Genomic DNA, 24196 nt, shown 5'->3' on the forward strand with positions numbered 1-24196 from the left:
TCCCTCCAGACTACTACTGCTGACCACTGCTAACTGCTACTGCCCTCCGAGTCCCTCCAGAATACTACTGCTGACCACTGCTAAATGCTGCTTCCCTCTGAGTTCCTCCAGACTACTACTGCTGACCACTGCTAAATGCTGCTGCCCTCCGAGTCCCTCCAGACTAATCCTGCTAAATGCTGCTGCCCCCCGAGTCCCTCCAGACTACTACTGCTAAATGCTGCTGCCCTCCGAGTCCCCCCAGACTACTACTGCTGACCACTGCTAAATGCTGCTTCCTCCAGACTACTACTGCTGACCACTGCTAACTGCTACTGCCCTCCGAGTCCCTCCAGACTACTACTGCTGACCACTGCTAAATGCTGCTGCCCTCCGAGTTCCTCCAGACTACTACTGCTGACCACTGCTAAATGCTGCTGCCCTCCGAGTTCCTCCAGACTACTACTGCTGACCACTGCTAACTGCTACTGCCCTCCAAGTCCCTCCAGACTACTACTGCTGACCACTGCTAAATGCTGCTGCCCTCCGAGTTCCTCCAGACTACTACTGCTGACCACTGCTAAATGCTGCTGCCCTCCGAGTTCCTCCAGACTACTACTGCTGACCACTGCTAAATGCTGCTGCCCTCCGAGTTCCTCCAGACTACTACTGCTGACCACTGCTAAATGCTGCTGCCCTCCGAGTTCCTCCAGACTACCACTGCTAAATGCTGCTGCCCTCCGAGTCCCTCCAGACTACTACTGCTGACTACTGCTAAATGCTGCTGCCCTCCGAGTTCCTCCAGACTACTACTGCTAAATGCTGCTGCCCTCCGAGTCCCTCCAGACTACTACTGCTAAATGCTGCTGCCCTCCGAGTCCCCCCAGACTACAACTGCTAAATGCTGCTGCCCTCCGAGTTCCTCCAGACTACTACTGCTAAATGCTGCTGCCCTCCGAGTCCCTCCAGACTACTACTGCTAATTGCTGCTGCCCTCCGAGTCCCCCCAGACTACTACTGCTGACCACTGCTAAATGCTGCTTCCCTCCAGAATACTACTGCTGACCACTGCTAACTGCTACTGCCCTCCGAGTCCCTCCAGACTTCTACTGCTGACCACTGCTAACTGCTACTGCCCTCCGAGTCCCCCAGACTACTACTGCTGACCACTGCTAAATGCTGCTGCCCTCCGAGTCCCTCCAGACTACTACTGCTGACCACTGCTAAATGCTGCTGCCCTCCGAGTCCCTCCAGACTTCTACTGCTGACCACTGCTAAATGCTGCTGCCCTCCGAGTCCCCCCAGACTACTACTGCTGACCACTGCTAAATGCTGCTGCCCTCCAGACTACTACTGCTGACCACTGCTAAATGCTGCTTCCCTCCAGACTACTACTGCTGACCACTGCTAACTGCTACTGCCCTCTGAGTCCCTCCAGACTGCTACTGTTGACCACTGCTAAATGCTACTGCCCTCTCTCTAGCCCCTCGGGACTACTACTTAACTCTTTTTCCTCTCAACCACACAGGCCAGGGGGAAGGAGGGATGGAGTGAAGGAGGGGATGAGGGACGGATGAAAGGATTCTTGGGCTACGTTCAGAGGAGTTTAGCCTGAGAGAACTGAAGCAAACTTTGTCTCAAGAGTAGGGCCAAGCTATAGAGGAGAACAGGCAGACAGAGACAGACAGACCCTCCTCCAAAACCCCCACTGCACCCCTCTTAGCCTGGCTGACCTGATGCCACCACTGCTGCCGCTGGTGGGGAGAACAGAACAGAACAGCTGACGTGACAGAGCAGCCATCAGAGGAGCTGTCAGCCAGGCTCTTATGGCCGACTCTCTCCTCTGATGCTCAGCCACACTGACAGGGTAAAACATGTCAAACAAACACTCACTAATACCCCCTGTCCCTGTCTGTCTGTCTGTCTGTCTGTCTGTCTGTCAGTCCGTCCGTCCGTCCGTCCGTCCGTCCCTCCCTCCCTCCCTCCCTCCCTCCCTCCCTCCCTCCCTCCCTCCCTCCCTCCCTCCCTCCCTCCCCTCCCTCCCTCCCTCCCTCCCCCCTCTCTCCCTCCCTCCCTCCCTTTCTGTCTCTCTGTTTGTCCCTCTCCTGACTGAGAGGGAAAAACAACCCCTCAACGACAAATAACAACTCTTTCTCTCTGAGTCATACTAGTATCAATGTAAAGTCCCCACCCTGAAGAGCGTGCATGTGTGCGTTCGTGAGTGTGAACAGTAACAGTCCTCACTATAGAAATTCAGCCTTTCGTGTTAATGTTCCAGTTATCATTCAGACCTGAGGGAGGAGACATTAAAGCCAAACGATCTTGTTGTAGCATCCTGTGCATGACTCCTCTCCCTAATGCTGCCCCTTTCTTACACACACACACACACACACACACACACACACACACACACACACACACACACACACACACACCCCTCACAGGTTTGGCAGCAGAGTTACCCCGTCTTTATTTACATGGTTTGGGGCGAAGGGGATTACGAGCATGTCCACAGGCCCTGATCGTACCCCATGCATGACTGGCATTCATGTGCTTGGCAGCTAAACAGCAGGGGAGATGCAGGGAGGAAAGTTGTGTGTTTGTGTGTGTGCGCATCACGTTCCCTCCATTCTCAATCAGCGCTGGATAATCTAGGATTACTGGTGCTGCCTCCTTTCATCCTCTCATGGTGGCTGGTGTCTTTGTCTTTCAATGCTAATAGACACAGCCGTAGATACGACCAACTGTGTGTGTGTGTGTGTGTGTGTGTGTCAGAGAGAGAGAGAGAGAGAGAGAGAGAGAGAGAGAGAGAGAGAGAGAGAGAGAGAGAGAGAGAGAGAGAGAGAGAGAGAGAGAGAGAGAGAGAGAGAGAGAGAGAGAGAGAGAGAGAGAGAGAGAGAGAGAGAGAGAGAGAGAGAGAGAGAGAGAGAGAGAGAGAGAGAGAGAGAGAGAGAGAGAGAGAGAGAGAGAGAGAGAGAGAGAGAGAGAGAGGTGAGCACTGAATGTAAAGCCTGGAGATCCTAGAGGAGATGGGACATAGAACTAGATTCCAGTTATTTGACATTATCTGCAGTGCTTTGGTACGAGCTGAGTGTTGTAATACAATTATATAAGTCTGGTGTTGAAGAATGAATGGCTAGAAATGTATAAAAGTTGACTGATGTTTCTCCTGCCTAGGGTTGTGGTGGTCACAAAATTTTGTCAGCCGGTGATTGTCAAGCAAATAACTGTCTGTTTCACGGTAATTGACCATTAATTAAAAAACACATTTAGCGTCTTCTGGCTTCCACACAGCCTACAAGCCACTGATGCAGACCTTTGGAACATCTACATTTTAAAAGTGTAATAAATCCATGTATTATAGCCTATACCTTCACAATAAATCCATGTAATATAGCCAGCCTACACCTATACCTTCACAATAAATCCATGTATTATAGCCTATACCTACACCTATACCTTCACAATAAATCCATGTATTATAGCCTATACCTTCACAATAAATCCATGTATTATAGCCTATACCTTCACAATAAATCCATGTATTATAGCCTATACCTTCACAATAAATCCATGTAATATAGCCTATACCTTCACAATATATCCATTACTTATTTTAGACAGGTCAGAAGAAACATGATATGAAGCAAAAGCAGTCTATTTCAGAAGAAAATATCAGCATACTCTGAGTTGTCCTTATGTTAGGTCCTGATTTGGCTATGCCAAATGGCTGTGTGCTACACCAGTTCATTTAGCAGACGAGAATTGCTAAGAATTCCGTGGCATTATTTTAAATTATTTTATAGTATGAGGAATACAATTGAACAAAACTGAATAAAATAGAAAGGATATTTTCTCCAAATGATTTGAGGGAGTGCGGACATGCGGCTATTCTGTGCCGAGCGGTTAACAACGAAGTAGGTACTCCTATATGCTTAATTTAGAGTTAATAATGTACCTTTAGTTGTTCTACAAACATTGGGCTATATGTTTAGATTTTTAATACATTGTAAGGCTGCATGATGCGACTAATGATGATTTCAAAAAAGTAACTTGAAAGGCATGAGCTCTGCTTTGTTTTTTTGCGCAGGCTGTTCACACTTCATCAGTCTCTTATTCACAATTCGAGAAGCATCTGATAATGCTTTGAATTTCCCGGCGGCCGTAAAGCACCCTAATAAAATCCATTCCTTTTGCAGCCCTTCTCCCTGAGTGCTGCCTGTTCTGAAACACTTCTCACTCACACGGCTCTCCATCACGTGATCGGGTCTTTCTCACAGGCTACAAGTGAAGACAGGCACATCATGGGACACAACTGCACGGGTCCTTATCCAATTCTGAGGTGCATATTGAATATATTAAAAGAACTGTCCACATTTAGTTTTCGTCAGCCAACAAGATGAGTAGGCCTAACGAACAGCAAAAGCACTAGCCTATGTCAATCTACTATCCCCTATAGTACAAAAGTTGACCTATTCTGTGCAATAAATAAATATTCCAAACATATTTTGGGACAGTTGGTGGATACAATAGATCCCAAATTGAATACAACCATTGTCATGCATAGTCCCCCTCCGGTGCTCGAGATCGCCAGTCTGCTGATTTATTATGCACCCCTGTCACCATCGTTACGCGCACCAGCATCTCATCAGACTCACCTGGACTCCATCACCTTCCTGATTACCTCCCCTATTGTAATGGTTTTCTTCATCTGAACGAGAGGCGGACCAAAGCGCAGCGTGGTTGTTTTGATTCATGCTTTAATAAATCACTACACATGAACAAACTAACAAAAACAAGAAATGTGAAAACTCAAAACAGTCCTATCTGGTGCACACACAGAGACAGGAACAATCACCCACAAACACACAGTGAAACCCAGGCTACCCAAGTATGATTCTCAATCAGAGACAACTAATGACACCTGCCTCTGATTGAGAACCATACTAGGCCGAAACATAGAAATTCCCAAAACCTAGAAAAACAAACATAGACTGCCCACCCAACTCACGCCCTGACCATACTAACTAAATACAAAACACAGGAAATAAAGGTCAGAATGTGACAGCACCCACCCCCAAAGGTGCGGACTCCGGCCGCAAAACCTTGACCTATAGGGGAGGGTCTGGGTGGGCGTCTGTCCGCGGTGGCGGTTCTGGCGCGGGACGCGGACCCCACTTCACCATTGTCTTAGTCCGCTTTATTGTCCGCCTCCGTGGCTTTCTCACCATGGCAACCCTCTCAATGACCCCACTGGACAGAGGGGCAGCTCGGGACAGAGGGGCAGAAGCTCTGGACAGAGGGGCAGGGGCTCTGGCGCCTCTGGGCTGAGGGGCTCTGGCGCCTCTGGGCTGAGGGGCTCTGGGCTGAGGGGCTCTGGCGCCTCTGGGCTGAGGGGCTCTGGCGCCTCTGGGCTGAGGGGCTCTGGCGCCTCTGGGCTGAGGGGCTCCAGGCAGCGGCGCCGGACAGGCGGGACGCTCCGGCAGCGGCGCGCCGGACAGGCGGGAGGCTCAGGCAGCGGCGCCGGACAGGCGGGACGCGCAGCCGGCAGCGGCGCCGGACAGGCGGGACGCTCCGGCAGTGGCGCCGGACAGGCGGGACGCCCGGGCAGGGAGGAGACAGAGAGACAGCCTGGTGCGTGGAGCTGCCAGGAGGCGGGCGCCGGACAGGCGGGACGCCCGGCAGCGGCGCCGGACAGGCGGGAGGCTCCGGCAGTGGCGCCGGACAGGCGGGACGCTCCGGCAGCGGCGCGGACAGGCGGGAGGCAGGCGGGCCGGACAGGCGGGAGGCTCCGCAGGCGGCGCCCGGGCGCAGGACAGGCGGGACGCTCCGGCAGCGGCACCGGACAGGCGGGAGCACCTGCAGGGAGGAGACAGAGAGACAGCCTGGTGCGTGGAGCTGCCACAGGAGGCAGCGGCGCCGGACAGGCGGGACGCTCCGGCGGCGCCGGACAGGCGGGAGGCCCGGAGTGGCGCCGGACAGGCGGGACGCTCCGGCAGCGGCGCCGGACAGGCGGGACGCTCCGGCAGCGGCGCCGGACAGGCGGGAGCACCTGCAGGGAGGAGACTGAGAGACAGCCTGGTGCGTGGGGCTGCCACAGGAACCACCAGGCTGGGGAGACCTTCAGGAGGCTTGGTGTTAGGAGGAGCCTGAAAGACCGGGCTGTGGGGAGCACTGGAGCTCTGGTGCGCAACCTGGCACCACTTCCCCAGGCTGGACAACTACTCTAGCCCGACCTCCAGAGTGCAGGCACAGGTTGAACCGGGCTGTGGGTAAGCACGGGAGATCTAGTGCTTACTACACGCACCTCTCCCCTAGGCTCCACTCCCACAGTTGCCCGGCACGAGCGGAGCGCAGGCAGAGGACGCACTGCACCCTCCCAGCGCCCCGGAGACACAGCACGCAGAGCCGGCGCAGGATAACCTGGACCAAGACTGCATACCGGCGACCAGACCCTCTGAGCAGGCACCATACGCCCTGGCTCAATGCCCACACTCGCATGGCACTCTCGGGGGGCTGCCCTATAGCGCACCGGGCTATGGACACGCACTGGCGACACCGTGCGCTTAACCGCATAACACGGTGCCTGACCAGTAATGCGCTGCTTATCATGAACACGAGGAGTGAGCTCAGGTCTGCTACCTGGCTTAGTACCACACCTCGTGTGCCCCCCCCAAAAAATTTTTTGGGGCTGCCTCTCGTACCTGTCGCACTGCCGTGCTGGCTCCTCATATTGCCGCCGCTCAGCTTTCGCTGCCTCCAGCTCTGCTTTGGGGCTGCGATTTTCCCCAGCCCGTGCCCAGGGTCCCTCTCCGTTCAGTATCTCCTCCCATGTCCAGGAGTCCTGTGATGGTGGCCTCTGTTGTTGCTGCTGCTGCTGCTGTCGTCGCTGTCTTTTACCACGCCGCTTGGTCCGATTTTGGTGGGTGATTCTGTAATGGTTTTCTTCATCTGAACGAGAGGCGGACCAAAGCGCAGCGTGGTTGTTTTGATTCATGCTTTAATAAATCACTACACATGAACAAACTAACAAAAACAAGAAATGTGAAAACTCAAAACAGTCCTATCTGGTGCACACACAGAGACAGGAACAATCACCCACAAACACACAGTGAAACCCAGGCTACCTAAGTATGATTCTCAATCAGAGACAACTAATGACACCTGCCTCTGATTGAGAACCATACTAGGCCGAAACATAGAAATTCCCAAAACCTAGAAAAACAAACATAGACTGCCCACCCAACTCACGCCCTGACCATACTAACTAAATACAAAACACAGGAAATAAAGGTCAGAACGTGACACCTATATCTGTCACCCCTTATGGTTCTTTCCCTAGGTGTTATTGTTTCTGCTCCAGTGTTCATCACTGTACGCTACCCATGTTTCTTGTTTTGTTCTATGTTCGTTTATTTATTAAATACACTCACTGAACTTGCTTCCCGACTCCCAGCGTACACGTTACAACCCCTAGCACCCCCCACAATTTTTTAAAAACGATTTGAGGCTAACGCAACAGATCAGAATGTTTAGCTTAAAATGTTGATAAACTATGAGGCTATTTCTTCACATTATAAGCGTAGCAATGCACACGTGGCAGTAGATTATAAGATGTTCCATTAGTGGGAAAACACCATTATCAAAAGTGACCGCAAATGCAGTTATGCATGCAATGCTTTTATTATAAGGGTGCATGTTTATAGTGAAAATTATCTTCCCCAAACTTGAAACTCGTGCTGCTTATGTATGCCAGTTGGGCTCTACACCCCTTGTAAAGCGAATTAATGTGCTTAATTTTAAGAAGTCATTTGGTCACATTAGTTGTGATTACCAACCTTATCAAAACATACAGGCATACGGGCTAGGCTACATGAGGTGTGCGACTATGATAAGAAGAAAAAAGGCATTATTTCTTGCCTTAAGCTGGGCATCGTTCACAAGTGATAATATATCATTCACAAGTGATAGGCTAATATTGTAACCCATCAGACTATTCTTGATTTAATCTTGTCTTTACATATACTAAATAATATATGTGTGAAATCCGTTTTGATTTAGAATGGACCGTTGTCATGCATCTGTTTTAAAACAGGGACAGCTGAAAACAATACATGTCATTTCTGCATTTAAATAGTGAATGGAGGATGCTTTTCCTGTAGTTCATTTTAATGCCAACCAGGTAGGCTATACTCCTGTTGTAATGATAAGCAATGTGCTTAATATTTGCTTAATATTAGGAAAGTTGAGAAATAAATACAGTAGGCCTAGCCTATAGAAATCTAATGGGATCCTCCTCTTTTTAATAGCGGCCATCACTCTGTTTTCTCGTGCAATTACATAGCCTATAGAAATGTTGTGCATCATGAACTCATGGGCTCTCATGAAGTGTTAGATTAGATTTTTGATTTCATTTTCCTTGATGCCAGAGTGATTAGAGGGACAATAGAGTGCTGAGTACCTGGCCGTTAGCAAGTTTGGTAGGCTACTAATGACTATCAGCAGCATCAGAGCTTGAAGAGACCTAATTACCATGACTAAACGGTCACGTTAAATTTGACTGCCTTCATGACATGTGACCACCGGTGTGATGGTAATACGGTCGCCGCAACAGCCCTACTCCTGCCTTTCATGTTGTTCTGAATATTATTTATTTTTCTCAAAGGGTAAGGACTCAGTATCACTATAACTGTGTGGAATGCCTTAAATCAGCAGTGTCAAACTCATTCCATGGAGGCCAGAGTGTCTGCTGGTTTTTGCTTTTGCTTTACAATTAAGACCTAGACAACCAGATGAGGGGAGTTCCTTATTAATTATTGTTCTTAATTCATCAATCAAGTACAAGGAAGGAGCGAAAACCCGCAGACACTCGGCCCTCCATGGAATGAGATTGATCCTTACAAAATAAATGACCAGCCCTGTATGCATCGGTTCCACTTTGAACCTAAACAGCAAAAAATAACCCACTTTTATCGTTATTCAGAGAAAAAGATATGAAACCACGTAGCAGTCATTATTGAACTTAAATGTGGCAAATAAATACAGTAATTATCTTTCCTCTGTGTGCAGCGTGCTATGGAGCGATGACAATAGGGGATTAACAGGGTTTCTAATTCTCTTCCCAAATCCACTTTAGCCAGGCTAGTGAGTCTGCAGCTGAGCTGGGGTTTATAGCTAGTGAGTCTGACTTGGGGCTCAACTAGGTTTATATCCCTCTCACACCACTGAGCTACTTCTGGCTAAAAGGAAGAGCGGGAGGGAGGGTGAGGGAAGGTGAGAGGGGATGGAAGGGAGGGCGGTTGAGAGTGGAGAGAAGGGGGAGGGCGAGAGACAAGGGGGGTGAGGAAAGGGGGAGGGCAAGAGAGAAGGGGGTGAGGGAGGAAGGAAGGGCGAGAGAGAAGGGGGGGGTGAGGGAGGGCAGAAGGGAGTGCAGAAGGGAAGGGGGGGCGAGGGAGAGAGGAAGAAAGGGGCGGAAGGGAGAGGAGGGAAGGGGGCGGGACAGGAGAGGAGGAAAGGGGACGAGAGAGTGAGAGCGGAGGGAAGGGGGCGGGAGAGGAGAGGAGAGGAGGGAAGGGGGCAGGCTGGCAGGCGAGGAGGGAAGGGGGCTGACGGGCGGGAGAAGAGAGGAGGGAAGGGATCAGGCGAGCAAGAGAGGAGGGAAGGGGGCGGGAGAGGAGAGAAGGGGGCGGGAGAGGAGAGGAGGGAAGGGGTCAGGCGGGCAAGAGAGGAGGGAAGGGGGAAGGCAGGCGGCCAGGAGAGGAGAGGAGGGAAGGTGGCAGGTGGCTGGAGAGGAGGGAAGGGGGCAGGCGGGCGGGAGAGGAGAGAAGGGACCGGTCGGGAGAGGAGAGGAGGGAAGGGGGCGGGAGAGGAGAGGAGGGAAGGGACCGGTCGGGAGAAGAGAGGAGGGAAGGGGGCGGGAGAGGAGAGGAGAGGAGGGAAGGGGGCGGGAGGGAGAGGAGAGGGAGGGAAGGGGGCAGGAGGGGAGAGGAGGGAAGGGGGCAGGAGGGGAGAGGAGGGAAGGGGGCAGGCGGAAGAGGGGGAGGGAGGGTGAGAGAGCAGGGAAGGGGAGGGAGGGCAAGAGAGGAGGGAAGGGGTAGGGAGGGCGAGAGAGATGGGAAGGGGGAGGGAGGGCGAGAGAGGTGGGAAGGGGGCAGGCGGGCGTGAGAGGAGGGGGGTGGGGAGAGGAGAGGAGGGAAGGGGGCAGGCGGGCGGGAGAGGAGGGAGGGAAGGGAGAGTAGGGAAGGGGACGGGAGAGGAGAGGAGGGTAGGGGGCAGGTGGGTGGGAGAGGAGGGAAGGGGGCGGCTGGGGAGAGGAGAGGGGGAAGGGGGCAGGCGGGAGAGTAGGGAAGGGGGCGAGCGGGAGAGGACAGTAGGGAAGGGGGCGGGAGAGGAGAGGAGGGAAGGGGGCGAGCGGGAGAGGAGAGTAGGGAAGGGGGCGGGAGAGGAGAGGAGGGAAGGGGGCGGGAGGGAGAGAGGAGGGAAGGGGGAAGGAGGATGAGGTGGGAGAGGAAGAATGGATGGGGAGAGACAGAGAGAAGGGGATCATGACCCTGCCTGCTTTCTCCTCTGCAGTACTGACAGGTGGAAACCTGATGTACCAGGGTCATAATGTCTCTCCCCTAACACCCACACTATAGGACCCGTTCACCTATAGGTTGAGGACAGAGACTATAGGAACACTTTTCCTGCCAGCCAGGTAGAATACATCTACCTTCTTATCCCCCCTCCCTTCTTCTACTACCTTCTGAACCCTGAGAGTAGGGGCCAGATGGAGCGTTTAGCGACTATCTAATTAGTCCTCAGGCTTTGACACTCCCTCACTGTCTCATGTGTTTTTCCTCCCTCTCCATAGACCTCACGATCAGTTAGCTTCAGATTGGGCAAAGGTGCACATAACTCAGTGTCCTATGTATGTAACAGATGTTGATCGTACTCTCCTTGCGTTGTGTTTTGTCCAAATAAATCACCCCAGCCAGTGGTCCCAGTTGAGCATTATTTATTATCTGCTGTTGTTACATAGGAAACAGCACGTTACTTGTGCAGGGCTTGATGATGTTGATGGCTGTCGATGGTATAATCTGTAGCATGAAAACAACTGTGTTAGCAGTGGGCTTATGTGACCAGCATGCTAGCTAACACACTTAAATACAGCAATCATATACCAAAGCACATCCCAGAAAGCCCCTCAATCCCTAACAGGTACCAAATACCCACACATGTATAAATCAGCAATGTACAGCAAACTTGTACGTACACATTGTGAAATATAACATAGAAAACAGTATTCAGAACGTGACCTACCACTTGCATCACATTTTCATTTGGATGAGACCTGACGTTTGTGATCTCCCCCTATCTGCAAGCGGGGCCAATCACAACATCATCGGAAGTGTCATCTGAATTGAACCAACCAAGAAGAATGCTTGAACATTAAATACACCTTTCTTTAGAGGCAAGTGGAAACATAACCAACCCTGTTACATGTAGACTTTGTATCCATGACCATGACATACATTGGGGTCAGAAATGATTGACACTTGACCAAGATGAGCAAAAATGACTGTATAAAATAAATAATTTAAATACTTCTCTGTATTGAATGCTTAAAAAACTTGGCAAATTATATTATTTTATACTAAGACAATTGCTCAAAGAAAGAGATTTTATTTAACAAGTACAAAAAAAAAAGTCTCAGATTGACGCTGTTTTCAATACCACACCTTGCCATGATAACTGCACTGAGCCTTTTTCTCAAATGTTTTATGAGTTGGAGAACACATTGGGAGGGATCTTAGACCATTCCTCCATACAGAATCTTTCCAGATCCTTGATATCCTTTGTCTGCGGTTAATGACTGCTCTCTTCAATTCAAACCACATGTTTTCAAAGGGTTTGAAGTCCAACATTATTGACACCCTTGATAAAGATGAGCAGTTAGTGTAAAATAATATAACTTCCCAATGTTTTGCTCATCTTTAGGGTATCGATCAGGGTATTGATCATTTTGGACCCCACTGTTACTCATCTTGAGAGATTGAGGTGTGTGTGTGTCAGGGTTCCCTCCGTAAGTAATGTGCTAGCCTGCAGGCTACCCCTGTGTTGCTCATCGGCGCTTCGATACACACACGCACGCACACACACACACACACACACACACACACACACACACACACACACACACACACACACACACACACACACACACACACACACACACACACACACACACACACACACACACACACACACACACACACACACACACACACACACACACACAGACAGAAGGACAGACAGACAGACAGACAGACAGACAGACAGACACACACTGCTCTGTCACCACCATACTTAAGACCGTCTGTCTATGCTCAGCCTTTCAGCCATTTGCCTATACGCGTGTGCATATGTGTATGTGTGTTTGTGTACAGTTGTATGTGACTGTGATCCTAACACAAGGTGAGTGTGTTAGCCAGAACACCCTAGTTATGTGTCTTTTCCTCTGAGGGTGGTGGGAACATCTCTGGCTCTCAACCTCCCGGAAAGCTTCAACCAGGGAAACAGACCCAGAAATAATGATGCTGTACGGCCATGGACATTCTGAGACTCGGCTAGGCTGGCGGCTTTTCTTCTCTTCATCATTATGTCGCCTGCCGCCTCTTGGCTGTGTGTGTGTGTGTGTGTGTCCCAGAGGAGCGCCATTAGTTGGATACGATCATGTCAAGTGTCTTTCTTCAAGAGACAAACATGTTTTAATCTGACAGCCAGCAGCATGTACTGTATATCTACATTTCAAAACATCACATAGCTAGTCGTGTGAAAACACTGGGGTATCATTACAGCACTCAGAACATGTCCTCGCGATGTCCTCTCTATGTCCTTTCTCCTCTGTCTCCCTCTCTCTCTCGCCTTCTCTCTTTCGCCTGATCTCTCTCTCTCTTTCTCCTTCTCTCTCTCCTTCTCCTTCTTAGAGAGATGGTGAGGAGGTATTCTATCTCATAGACAAATTTCTGCCAAGGTCCCAGGGGTTGTGTTGGTTGTTGTAGGCAAAGATAGACCCATATGGAGGAGTAAGTTCACCTTTACCCACCCACCAAAGAAAGATACTGATGAAAAAGTACAGTTGGCTCATTTCATGCTCTCAAATCTATAGACTACTTTATTGCAGAAAGAAAGTTCAAACACACACAATCCATACACAGACATTCCAACCCCCATCACCCCAACACAACAGATGTCACAAAGTAGATTACAGTAACCTTACAGTATTTCAGTTATGACCCTCACGTGACATAATAATATATGTCACAATATCAACTATAAGCATTTAATGAGTGTATAAGACGCACATCTTTTTATGACGCATGGAATGGTTGATGCTTTATACTGTTTCTTTACAGTAATGGAATTAATAGAGAAAAACAAATAAAAGGTATCACCAAAATGACTTTTAAATGTATTGTTTTAATCTGTACCCAAAAATCGTTCAATCAATAAAACAACTCAAAAAAGTAAGTGCATGGTGCATTAGCGGTAAAAGAGTAAGACAGCTGACTCAAGCATCTGTTTTGATGCACTAAAGCCTATATGGGTCCCATAGCTATTCCACGCAAAGCCAGTGAAATCCCCACATTGAAGAGGGTTACCCTCAGGGAAAAACCCACATCCACCTATACAGTAATGTTCAACATTACCACCTTTGAGTTTGACCCCAGAGCAGATGGCTGTGTCCGCCCGTTCATGGTTTATGGCTCTGAAACTGATGAAGCCTCCTTCAATCTCCCCTCCAGAGTAAAGGGCCGTATACATTTTTGGTAGACTCTTTGTCCCCAAGGTTATACACTATGGGAATGGAGGGTCCATTGTCGGGCAGGTGTGCACCAACGTTGTACTCGACCGGGTAGCTGTGGAAGAGGTAGTACAGGTCTCCCCCGTACAGATGGAGGAAGTGCCTGTCAGTGTGGTAGCGCATGATGGCGGCCAGGTTCCAGTGGTTGACCGGAGTGTTGTTGGGAACATGCCACACCGACATGTCTTCTGCTTCGATGTCGTAGTAGCCAGGATTCTTGAAGTCGTCGTCAGTGGCTGCCTCCACTGTTCCGAAAGTCTTCCTGTTTGCCCAGTTGCCTTCTCCTTGTGGCCAGTTGGAGTTGTTGCCCTGCTGGCTGGTCCAACGATCGCCCACCGTGCACTTCCCATAGATGTTGTCTTCATGCACGCTTGCCACCAGAGTCCAGCCCCCGCCCGCTGTGGTCATGTCGCAGAAGGTCTGGTAGACCACCCCAGTAGCTGTGGTCAGGTAGTACAGGCCGTTCTCAGTTTGACCATATTTATCCTTAACTTCCTTGCAGTTTCTGGCATTGAACTGAGCCCTATTTCTCAACTCATTAACTGTGACAACTTTTGGAGCACTTGCCTGCCCAACCTTCTTTACAGAATCAAGTGCTGAAGTGGTGGTGCATGTCTGAAGTAGCATCAGTAGAGGGATCGGCAGCAGAAAAGCCTGGTACATCATGTCTGTTGTAGTGAGGTTTCAGTGAGGATCTGTTGAACCTTTTGCTTGCTTGAGGTACTTATATGTTAAGTCCTTGGCAATGCTCCAAATTCAATGTTTGATAAAGCACATGTGTTTTTAACAATGACATGCCTGACAAATGTAGTCATTTGCACTCATAGTCGAACAGATCTTTGCATACCTTGTGTGCAGAGATTAATAAAACACTGTGATGTGATCATTTACGACAGTCCACATTAAACCAACTTGTAGGCAGCAGAAGTTTAATCTTCCTACATGGATATATCAACCAACAATATTTTTGTGACAATTTCTTTTAAGGTGCATATATTAGCCACTAATTAGTATTTTATAAGTGTATATACAAGTAGCTAATAAGGTCTTTATTATATCTTATTAGCAATAGATTAGGCCTTTTATTAAAGGTGCAATATGCAGAAATGGCTCAGCTGCTGGTTTCAAAAATTCGAATAGTTCGCCTAATTTCAGTTTATGTGAGAAAACAAGCAGTCATTGTGTAGAGAATCATTTTACCGTCTAAACCATAACCAAAAACAAAAGTTTAGAATGGGGAAAAATATAAATACCACACATAAAACAGATCTACGCTTCTTATACTTGCTTTCAATGCGAATTACAGATCTATAACTCATATATCTATGTGAATTTGGCCCGGCGGCCGCCGAAAAATGTATATATTGCAGCTTTAAGTATTTTTCTTTTTCAATCATGTGTTACTGGCCAATCCTAAATAAGCTCATTATTAGTCATAATAGAGACATATTAGGATTTAAAAAGGGGCAAGTTACACAACAAACATACTCTTAGTAAGCTGTCTCAATGTGGGAATAATAAGGACACAATGCCTTAAAAATGTGCTCCCTTTTCTAAAGTGTAACCATGTTTTTACTTGCAAAAATATTGTCCAGAAATGACCTCATTGGACAGAATGGGTCACACCTCCCCACACCCATGAGCAAAAGCATGTAATGTTTGTGTGAAACAAAGGATTTGTGTAGTATCATGAAATAAGACATTGATTCACATTACAGTGCATTCGGAAAGGATTCAGACCCCTTCACTTTATTCACATTTTGTTACATTACAGCCTTCTTTTAAAATGGATAAATAAAAAAAAATCCCTGATCAATCTACACACAATACCCTATAATGTCAATGTCAAATATTTACATAAATATTCTGGATATTTACTCAGTACTTTGTTGAAGCACCTTTGGCAGCGATTACAACCTCGAGTCTTCTTGGGTTTGACTCTACAAGCTTGGCACACATCCCACCTTTGGGGAGTTTCTCCCATTCTTCTCTGCAGATCAAGCTGTCAGGTTTGATGGGGAGCATCGCTGTTCATGCATTTTCTTCCTCATAAATCTGCACACAATACCCCGTAATGACAAAGCAAAAACAGGGTTTTAGAAATGTTTGCAAATGTATTGAGAATAAAAAACATATCCTATTTACATAAGTATTCAGACCCTTTGCTATGAGACTCGAAATTGGAGCTCAGGTGCATCCTGTTTCTATAGATCATCCTTAAGATGTTTCTACAACTTAATTGAAGTCCGCCTGTGGTAAATTAAATTGATTGGACATGATTTGGAAAGGCACACACATTTGTCAGAGCAAAAACCAAGCAGTGAGGTTGAAAGAGATGTCCATAGACCTCCAAGACAGGGTTGTGTCGAGGCACAGATCTGGGATAGAGTACAAAAATGTCTGCAGCATTGACGGTCCCCAAGAACACAGTGGCCTCCATCATTCTTAAATGGAAGAAGTTTGGAAGCACCAAGACACTTCTTAGAGCTGGCCGCCCTGCCAAACTGAGCAATCGGGGGAGAAGGGCCTTGGTCAGGTAGGTGACCAAGAACCCGATGGTCACTCTGACAACACTCCAGAGTTCCTCTGTGGAGATGGGAGAACCTTCTAGAAGGACGATCATCTCTGCAGCACTCCACCAATCAGTCAATATGGTAGAGTGGCCAGACGGAAGCCACTCCTCAGTAAAAGGCACATGGCATCCCGCTTGGAGTTTGCCCAAAGGCACCTAAAGGTCTCTCAGACCATGAGAAACACGATTCTCTGGTCTGATGAAACCAATATTGAACTCTTTGGCCTGAATGCCTAGCATCATGTCTGGCGGAAACCAGGCCCCGCTCTCATCACCTGGCCAATACCATCCCTACGGTGAAGTGTGGAGGTAGCATCATGCTGTTTTTCAGCGGCAGGGACTGGGAGTCTAGTAAGGATCGAGGGAAAGATGAAGGGAACAAAGTACACAGAGATCCTTAATGAAAACCTGCTCCAGAGCCCTCGGGATCTCAGACTGGGATAAAGGTTCTCCGTCCAACAGCACAATGACCCTAAGCACACAGCCAAGACAACACAAGATTGGCGTCAGGACAGATCTCTGAATGTCCTTGAGTTGCCCAGCCAGAGCCTGGACATGAACCCGATCTAACATCTCTGGAGAGACCTGAAAATATCTGTACAGCGATGCTCCCCATCCAACCTGACAGAGTGTGATCTGCAGAGATGAATGGGAGAAACTCCCCAAATACAGGTGTGCCAAGCTTGTAGTGTCATACCCAAGAAGTCTCGAGTCTGTAATCGCTGCCAAAGGTGCATCAACAAAGTACTGAGTAAATATTCTGAATACTTATGTAAATGTGATATTTCAGTTTGTTCTTTTCTTTGTTTTTTATTCTTCAAAAAAACTTATTTGACATTGTGGGGTGTTGTGTGTAGATTGATGAGGGGAAAAAAATGATTTAATCAATTTTAGAATAAGGCTGTAACGTAACAATATCTGGGAAAAGTTAAGGGGTCTGAATATTTTCCAAATGCACTGTATATCATATTCGTGTGAAAATTAGCAACTGAACGTCCATAGTGTATATCTTTCAATCACAACCCTTACAGAAATAATAGGCTTCTACGCAAACAGTTGTGGCAAACCTTTGGGCAATTTGTCTCAAATTTGCGGCAAGCTCACATTTTCACATGCAAATTCGTTTTGTGGCCAAATGTTGCAGTACATATACATATTCTGGAAAACTTGTGGCGAACATTCTACTGTTTGCCGCAAATGTGCCTCAAACTCAGTATGAATATGCAAATTAGATAAGGTTTTTGGTTATTGTGTGTTAACATTGAAATGTTGTATCAACATAAACAAAATCACAACTTTAAATGAATTTCTCTGAGAAAAGAAACAAAACATACCAATGTAGTAAATATACTAAACAACGTGTTCAATGTCTTAACAGATAAAAAAATACATCCTATACAACTTGAAATCATCAGCATGGTAATGAAGAAAAGAGCGAAGACGGGATATTTCCCAAATAAATGGTTTATTTAATCTTTTTTATGTAGCTACAACATTTACTTGAGAGAAATGTGAACACTATGGCATGTTGACCGTAGGATGTTTAAAGGGACAACTATAAAATTATTTACATGAGCCAAGTGTTAACTGAGCAATAGATTTCAACCAATGGGAGTTTAAAAGAAAATGAACAAAATGTAAATAATTCAAACAAAAACTAAATCAAACCCAGTTCATAAGTATTGCCTTTGTGAGTGAACTTTGGAAATTACGGCCCTGTGGAAGTACAACGCTTGTTGAATGCATGAATTGAAACAATCAGAAACATACGAAATTAGGATACTGAAAACATTTTATTTTGGCAACTTAAAAAAGGAAGTAATAGACTTATGCCTAATATGGCAATTCATAATGTTTTTTCAAAATGAATTATTGTTACACTCTAAAACATGCTGCATTAAAAATAACCCAATTTGGGTCATTTTGACAACACAACGCTGGTTCAATATTTGACAAACACAGTATTGGGTTAATTCAACCCAGTAGGGTTGGGTTGTCCTTCTAAAGTAGTGCCTTGCGTTGAGCGCTTGACCCAGCTGCTAGGTAAATTAGACCATATTATTGCTGGGTTAAAACAACCCAGTGTGTTGCATTGTGACAAACCCAGAACATTGGGTTGGGGGATTGACCCAGCACCTGGGTAATTTATGTAATCGTTGGTTTATTTTCAGTGTAATTCTAATTTTAATTTTGCTTATATATGTTTGCCTTCTCTACCATCCCACCCTCTCATTTTCCTACAAACAATCAAGATACAATATCGAATGTCAAATAATGAATTTGTATTGCCTGTATTTCAGAACATCAGAGCGTTTTTGAAATAGCACATTTAAACAAAGCCCTATGGTTTAAGTATGTGTCATTTCATAAAACAAGATTTCATAATAGGATTGATGATTAAAATGTATTTATATTATTTCATCAACCAAACAGTCCAAACATCAGACTAAAGCCTCAGCTGAACTTGATGTTCACACTCAGAATGCAATCTGAGGAAAACATACGTGCGTGTAAAGCCCAAATCGGGCGGAGAAACTGCGTCAACGGCGTCAAAATGTGCACACAAGACTAGAGCGTGTCAATTCACATGCACTGTGTAGCATATGCCAACTTAATGGTCATGAGAATCCATAATAAACCGTTGTGTTTGTTATGTCCGCTATGTAGCCCTTTTGAATTACTGTTGTGTGTTCCATTTATTTGGGGAGTTATGCATTACAGCATTTGGAACGCTGTTCCTTTCATTCAAGGTTTACAAATGCTATCATCTAATTTCCCCATCAATCTCCCTATGCCTATCCACCATTTAAACGTGCAGGCAAGTCATTGAAGGATTTTCTGGTCTCTTCGAAGCTGTGTCGGAATGTCTTCCTGACAATCTTGTAGACTGGTGTTGGGAGGTCCACTGGCAGTCTTATTAAACCGATGTCACCTTGTGTATCTTAAGAGAATGTTTAGTGAATAACTTGATTGTTTCAGGCTAAAAATTCATGTGCATCTAAGGCACCATCAACAGGGTCATTTCAAACTATACCTGCACTTTGAAGAGAAAGATCTTGGGCCTGCTACTCTCGGCTGGCAAAGTTTTTTTTTTTGTCCTTGGAGACAGCGATCCAGTTCTCAGTGAGTTTCCCCAGGCAGTCCAGGTTTAAATTGGAGAAGTTCTGAGCAATCTGTAATAAAGTGGACAAACAATTACTTTTTAATCATTAGTCTGGCTAACACCTAACTCTCGAAGTCCTCCTGACCTCAGTCTGGAATGGCTCTTTAATATTGTTGGCATAGTGCATTGATAATGAAGGGGGCCGTGCTTTTACTAGTTGGCTCTCTGTCTTTCACACTCAAACACCCACACGCACAGCCACACTGAGCCCCTGAGCGCCGCCCCTTTCTATTACAATGGTTGGATTTTCTAATCCAAACAATGAGGTCTCAACCCCGAGGAGAAAGAAATCATTTGAGAGAACCAATCAAACCCCGTTGCACAATTGATGAGCGAATATTGCATTTAACAAACAGACTCATTTCCAGACCAGTGTGTTCACAGCTCTCCCTGCGGTGTGAGTCACATGGGTTCCGTCAGCCAGGCTAGTTAATCACAGCAAACAGAATCAAATTCAAGTCTTAATGTTTTTGTTTAAAAAAAATACCCACCATGCCTAGAGTATCCAGCAGAGGCAGATACTCTCGTACTATCTCGACTGTCTTGTCCCCATTCTGTCTGGTCCACTGAGCCCTCTGGATTGCGGTGTCCTTCAGGTACTCCGCAACATGGATTTCTGGCCAGATGTTGTTCTTTAGCCACTTGGGTCACCTGGGCTGCCCTCAATGAATTATACATTCCTTATACCAATCAGTTTTCAAAATTCACAACAAATCTTTCAACGTGTACAGTGCCTTGCGAAAGTATTCGGCCCCCTTGAACTTTGCGACCTTTTGCCACATTTCAGGCTTCAAACATAAAGATATAAAACTGTATTCTTTTGTGAAGAATCAACAAGTGGGACACAATCATGAGGTGGAACGACATTTATTGGATATTTCAAACTTTTTTAACAAATCAAAAACTGAAAAATTGGGCGTGCAAAATTATTCAGCCCCCTTAAGTTAATACTTTGTAGCGCCACCTTTGCTGTGATTACAGCTGTAAGTCCCTTGGGGTATGTCTCTATCAGTTTTGCACATCGACAGACTGAATTTTTCCCATTCCTCCTTGCAAAACAGCTCGAGCTCAGTGAGGTTGGATGGAGAGCATTTGTGAACAGCAGTTTTCAGTTCTTTCCACGGATTCTCGATTGGGATTCAGGTCTGGACTTTGACTTGGCCATTCTAACACCTGGATATGTTTATTTTTTAACCATTCCATTGTAGATTTTGCTTTATGTTTTGGATCATTGTCGTGTTGGAAGACAAATCTCCGTCCCAGTCTCAGGTCTTTGCAGACTCCATCAGGTTTTCTTCCAGAATGGTCCTGTATTTGGCTCCATCCATCTTCCCATCAATGTTAACCATCTTCCCTGTCCCTGCTGAAGAAAAGCAGGCCCAAACCATGATGCTGCCACCACCATGTTTGACAGTGGGGATGGTGTGTTCAGGGTGATGAGCTGTGTTGCTTTTACGCCAAACATAACGTTTTGCATTGTTGCCAAAAAGTTCAATTTTGGTTCCATCTGACCAGAGCACCTTCTTCCACATGTTTGGTGTGTCTCCCAGGTGGCTTGTGGCAAACTTTAAACGACACGTTTTATGGATATCTTTAAGAAATGGCTTTCTACTTGCCACTCTTCCATAAAGGCCAGATTTGTGCAATATACGACTGATTGTTGTCCTATGGACAGAGTCTCCCACCTCAGCTGTAGATCTCTGCAGTTCATCCAGAGTGATCATGGGCCTCTTGGCTGCATCTCTGATCAGTCTTCTCCTTGTATGAGCTCAAAGTTTAGAGGGACGGCCAGGTCTTGGTAGATTTGCAGTGGTCTGATACTCCTTCCATTTCAATATTATCGCTTGCACAGTGCTCCTTGGGATGTTTAAAGCTTGGGAAATCTTTTTGTATCCAAATCCGGCATTAAACTTCTTCACAACAGTATCTCGGACCTGCCTGGTGTGTTCCTTGTTCTTCATGATGCTCTCTGTGCTTTTAACGGACCTCTGAGACTATCACAGTGCAGGTGCATTTTTACGGAGACTTGATTACACACAGGTGGATTGTATTTATCATCATTAGTCATTTAGGTCAACATTGGATCATTCAGAGATCCTCACTGAACTTCTGGAGAGAGTTTGCTGCACTGAAAGTAAAGGGGCTGAATAATTTTGCACGCCCAATTTTTCAGTTTTTGATTTGTTAAAAAAGTTTGAAATATCCAATAAATGTCCTTCCACTTCATGATTGTGTCCCACTTGTTGTTGATTCCTCACAAAAAAATACAGTTTTATATCTTTATGTTTGAAGCCTGAAATGTGGCAAAAGGTCGCAAAGTTCAAGGGGGCCGAATACTTTCGCAAGGCACTGTACCTGGCAACACCCGGCTACTGCTCAAACTTGGTGTGTCGCTTGGGGTTTCCACAGTCCCATGTATTCACGTGTATCCCGGGGACCTCCCCTTGTGTATGAAAAGGGTGGCGTTTACACACTGCGTGTAAGTATTTTATGTTCTTCTTTAACTTCAGGCTATAGTCGAGTCGTCCAAAAGCAAGAGCGTTTCCTGGTGTTTCTCCTCCACTACAATCAGAACGGTGTGGGGGACTCTGCCTAAATCCACATCTTCCACGCCTGTGGAGCAGTTGTTGTTAACTGCCTCGCTCAAGGACAGAAGATTTTTCCAAAGTGGCTTCATGGTTCTAAGAGGCTCTGATGAAGTTAGGTCTTTCAAGTTTCCGTTAAGGTACTATTGGTTATCAATGACAATGTGGGAGACGTACATGTAGTTTCTGATTTACACTGGGTCAATAAAAAACTGTTTTGTTTTTCCCCACTTCTCTGTCCACTCACTCTCAAAAAGGAATTTCTCAGTTTTACTTACCCTCAAACTTTGGAATATGAGGCTAGGTTCCACTCATTGAGCGTATCCTTTACAAAGCTGTCCATTGACCTTGACAGAATTTTTTTTTAAAGATAGCTAGCTATACTAACTTAGCTACATCACATTTAAGGTGAGCTCTAACTACAGATAGAACAATGCTTTGCTCAAAGGTTACTGTTGACTCATCCCATTCTGTACAAATTTACGCAACCGCGACATTCAAACGAGGCTGCAATGAAAACTAATGGGACTGTAGCGACTGTGTTGGCATCAACATCTGGGTTGTGAACTACACTTCTATTCAAGCGTTGATTGACATGGTAATGGCCCAATAGTATTGGAGAAAATTTGACAAAACAGACACCTCCGATGCTGTATTTTAAATTGTGATGTGTGATGACATAACGTACAGCACGCATAATGCAACTAAGCTTCTCTCCACCAGCCTCTCTCGCAGATTCAAAATAAGAAAGGGACAGGGTAAGGGGGGATACCTAGTCAATTGTACAACTGAATGCGTTCATTTTTTGTGTGTCATCTCTGCAAGCCAACATGACTCTCAAAAGCCGCGACAGCCGCTGTCTTCTTCTGAAGATAACTTTAGACCTGCCTGAAAAACCCGATTCAAATTTGACACAAACCTTCAAATAGGTATGTAATGACACATTATATAAACTCTTTGTAGTGTTTCATTTTCATTTTAGAGGTGATAAATTGGGGGTGGGGTGAAAAAAGCTTTATCTCTCCCTTTCCATACCACGCAGCGGCCCAAACTGTTGCATATACACTGACTCTGCGTGCAATGAACGCAAGAGAAGTGACACAATTTCACCTGGTTAATATTGCCTGCTAACCTGGATTTCTTTTAGCTAAATATACAGGTTTAAAAATATATACTTCTGTGTATTGATTTTAAGAAAGGCATTGATGTTTATGGTTAGGTACACATTGTAACAACGATATGCACCGCATCGATTATATGCAACGCAGGACACGCTAGATAAACTAGTAATATCATCAACCATGTGTAGTTAACTAGTGATTATGATTGATTGATTGTTTTTTATAAGATATGTTTAATGCTAGCTAGCAACTTACATTGGCTTACTGCATTCGCTTAACAGGCAGTCTCCTCGTGGAGTGCAATGAGAGGTAGGTGGTTAGAGCGTTGGACTAGTTAACTGTAAGGTTGCAAGATTGAATCCCTCGAGCTGACAAGGTAAAAATCTGTCATTCTGCCCCTGAACGAGGCAGTTAATCCACCGTCCCTAGGCCGCCATTGAAAATAAGAATGTGTTCTTAACTGACTTGCCTAGTTAAATAAAGATTAAATAAAGGTGTTAAAAAACAACAACAAAAAACGGCCAAATCGGTGTCCAGAAATCCCGATTTCCGATTGTTATGAAAATGTGAAATCGGCCCCAATTAATCGGCCATTACGATTAATCGGTCGACCTCTAGTGCTGATGCATCCTCCTCGCAATACAACCTCTTCCAACACCACTGGTAGGGGAAGGGTATCCATCTGCAAAAGTAAAGTTTTGCTTTGATGTCAAATGAATTCCTATTGTTGCAACCTTAGCTGTTGTACTAGCTAACATGCTACTGAACTGTGAGACTAGCATTTTGATATGCATATTGGTATGAAAAGTCATCAACACATTCACCTAAAAATACGTGTTTAGGCAAATCATTAGTTAGCTAGCTAGCATATTAATTGTTTAAAAATATGATAGCTATTGTAAGCTAGCTAAACACTAGCCAGTCAGTGGT

General features: G+C 46.1%; 1 protein-coding gene and 1 pseudogene across 13 annotated transcripts in view; one reads left to right on the forward strand and one right to left on the reverse strand.

Annotated features, from left to right (window-relative positions):
• LOC118397665 (receptor-type tyrosine-protein phosphatase U-like) overlaps positions 1–24196 on the forward strand; it is a 315780-nt gene that overhangs the window by 41739 nt on the left and 249845 nt on the right. The window lies entirely within an intron of this gene.
• Positions 13504–14491, reverse strand: LOC127909592 (intelectin-like; annotated as a pseudogene).

The sequence above is a fragment of the Oncorhynchus keta genome, chromosome 19 (genome assembly GCF_023373465.1).
Source record: "Oncorhynchus keta strain PuntledgeMale-10-30-2019 chromosome 19, Oket_V2, whole genome shotgun sequence".
In the NCBI taxonomy this organism is placed as follows: domain Eukaryota; kingdom Metazoa; phylum Chordata; class Actinopteri; order Salmoniformes; family Salmonidae; genus Oncorhynchus; species Oncorhynchus keta.